This window comes from Camelina sativa, chromosome 10 (assembly GCF_000633955.1).
Source record: "Camelina sativa cultivar DH55 chromosome 10, Cs, whole genome shotgun sequence".
NCBI lineage: Eukaryota > Viridiplantae > Streptophyta > Magnoliopsida > Brassicales > Brassicaceae > Camelina > Camelina sativa.
Genome location: NC_025694.1, coordinates 24794035 through 24797549, shown reverse-complemented (window position 1 = coordinate 24797549; position 3515 = coordinate 24794035).

The following is a 3515-nucleotide window of genomic DNA, read 5'->3' as shown; positions in this document are numbered from 1 at the left end:
TAAATGAACATATATAAAAGATTTATTCTATTAAGATTTTGAAATTTTATCTTCTTAAGTAAATCTAAATTTAGTTTTGATATATGAATATTAAATCATGTGTTCTAAAAACCGAAATAGTAAACAACAAATGATGAAAAAACTTATATTTTGGATATTAATGGAAGATATATGATGATTCATAACATGTTTATGGAAGATTTGACTATATATAAATCTATTTAAAACAGATTAATCCAATAACAAATGAAATGATTCTGAAAATTTATTTTCTAAAGTAAATTTAAATTTAGTTTTGATATTTGAATACTAAATCTGTGTTATAAAAACTTAGTAAACAACGTATAAATGATGGAAAATCTTATATTTTGGATATTAATGGAAGATATATGATGATTCATAAAATGTTTATGGAAGATTTGATTATATATATATATATATATATATAAAAATCTATTTAAAATAGATTAATACTATAAAAAATGAATGAGATGTCATCATTACAAAATAAAGGGTTATATTTAATTTGCTACTTAATCATATAATATTAAGTACTTATTTAATCAATAAGATATACCTTACTTAAAATTTTAAAATGGCACAATAAGGAAAATTGCATGTAATAAGTATGAATAAAATAATTTAAAAAAGTGTGAATAAATTTCCTAATGACACTAGGGGGGGGTGTATTGAACTTGAAATTTTAGGAGATTTTGGAGTATTCTAAAATCCCCTGTTATCTAATTGATGATTTTAAAAAATTATATGAAATCTTATGTTATTGAATGTGAAATTTATAAAAATCATTTAGAATTTGATGTTATTCAAAAAATAACAATTTTTTAATAAAAAGCTACCGAATGAGATTGTAGGAGATTTTTCTAAAATTTGCAATAGACAATTTTGTTATAATATGTTTCTCAAAACAGACGTGGACCAATAGTGAATCTAACTGACACATTTGTTTAACCAAATCTATAAAACTACAGAAGCTAAAACTTGACAAAACAAAATATATATAGACCCTAAACAAGTCATCTTGCTAACTTCTCGCTATCACCAAAATGAGTTATCCTGCAATGAACCAAGACATAATCTTAGGAATTTTGTCTTACTGTCCGGTGTCAGCAATTGAAAAATTCAGATTTCTAAACAAAGATTACTACAAACGAATGTCGGAATCTTGGTTTATCAATCTTAATCTCCTTAGAACCAATCCTGTCTTTGGAGTTTTTATCCAATACAAAGGACCTCTTTCAACATATTATTCCACTTATTATGTCCTCACTTCTGAGAACATTCATCATAGATCTAAAGTCTCGCTCGAGTTTTTACCGGTAGAGAAGGTAAAGATCGAAGCTTGTGACCCAAGTCATGGGATTTTGCTCTGTGTTGATCCTAAGTGCTATGGACGAACAACGTATATTGTTTGTAAACCAACCACAAAACAGTACCATACTATACCAAACCCGGAAACCGGATGTTTACGGACAATTGTAACCGGCTTAGTCGTCATTGGAGCAAACCCTTTTCGATATAAGATTGTCAAACTATCTCAGCAAAATAAGATAACGTTTTCAGAAAATGATAATTGCTACACACTCATATGCGAAGTTTTCGATTCTGATTTGTTTACATGGAAACGATTAGACGATGATGTGAAGCTACCAGAAGGAGAATTCTTAAGGATTTCAAGTGTACCAGTATTGATTAACGGATTCTTGCATTGGTTAACGACTTCGAACAAGAATGTATTCCGGTTTTGTATGAAAACCGAAACATGGTCTCTCCATCCGCTTCCGAACGATTTAACAAGAACTAGTCCTCTAGTTTTAGCTAAGTACAAAGACAAGCTAGGCATAATTCTTTGGAAACAGAAAAGCAGAGAAAACTTAAAGGGAATTTGGGTATTGGATAGTAGTTTTGGGAAGACATGGGTGAATGTGAAAGAAGAGAAAAGTATAGTAGAAGAAGATAAATTAGTTAAACCTGTGTGGTTGCTCCCAGAAACCAACGTTGCAGTGGTGATGTGTGGTTTTGATTGGGTTGGTCTTTATGATATGAAGACTAATAGCATGAAATCTGAGCGTTACAAGATAAGCCTTCCATTTACTGTTGATTACAATTCTTCTTCCGTTGATTATTTCCCTTTTTACTCTGACTATGAAAGACTTAATCTGAACGAAGGTCAAACAGTTGTTAGACAGTCAAGAGTGTGCCAAGATAATTGGTAGAATGGTAGGTAACCAAATTTTGTTTTATTGAAATTATCCTTTATTTTTAGTAAATCAAAGACTATAGAGTATTAGATAAGGGTCCGCTCGATGTGCGGATTTAAAAATTGTTGAAGAAAATAAATTCTAAATCTTAAACAAAGTTTTAAAAATATAAAAAGAAATTTTATTTCCTGAATTAAATATATAAATAATTTTAGGTAGAGAAAAAATCATATTTATTTATACCTTCATACATTTATTTATATTTATATGTTTTTAGTATATTATAACAATTATTAAAATAATTTAAAGCTAAATTATATCCCACCAAAACTTTTGTCAAATACTCATCATTATGAATATTATTATTGTCAAATTTTAAAAACGTTTCACAACTTATTCATAAAATATTTTACATGCAAATAATTCATAAAAGCAACATCTAATTAGTAAGCATGGACAATTTTACTCTATGTTTTACCATTAAAAATATGTTCTTAGATCCAAAATTATTTTAATGTTAAAGTATACTCTTTATTACCACCTATAAAATATCTTCTGAACAAATTAAACAAATTTTATGTTGCTTTACTTTCATTTTGGCATAATTATAGTACTTATAATTACTAAAACTGTTTTGTGACATAAATTCATTAATCATGATTTTTTTTTACTCCAAAGATATTTTGGATGAACAATTGGTGACAATTTCTACTCTATCACAATGATTTTATGACCAACCTAATAAAAATTGAGAACGTGAGAAAAGTTAATATAACATAATAAAAATAAAATTTGAAAATTATAATCACGATGATATATATAAGTCTTAGATAATTCAAATATACAAAATAGAAACTTTATAAACAGTCCAAAACATGACATATGTCATAATAACGTTAAGGATCGACGACCTATTTACTCTTCAGAAGTATCACATTGTACCAAAACTACTTAAAACTATGACCTCGTCTCAGATATTCTTAAATCGTAAATTCTCAACTTATTTTTACCTGAATCAAAAGTTCTCATATATTTCCCCATATACTTGGGTTTAAACGATTTACAAACCAAATCCGATAGAAAACCACATAAATCCGGTTTGAAACTAATTCAAAAACGGTTTGCCATTCCAACTTTCCAAATTTGAAAATCACTTCTGAATTACTCGATCAAGCAGCTCTTGTTTCAGTACCGGAATCATCAACATTATTCAGAAAAGAAAACTCTAGATTTTGACCAGAAACATCAATCACCGACTAATCTTCCAAACTTATAATGCTACTAACTGTAGAATCA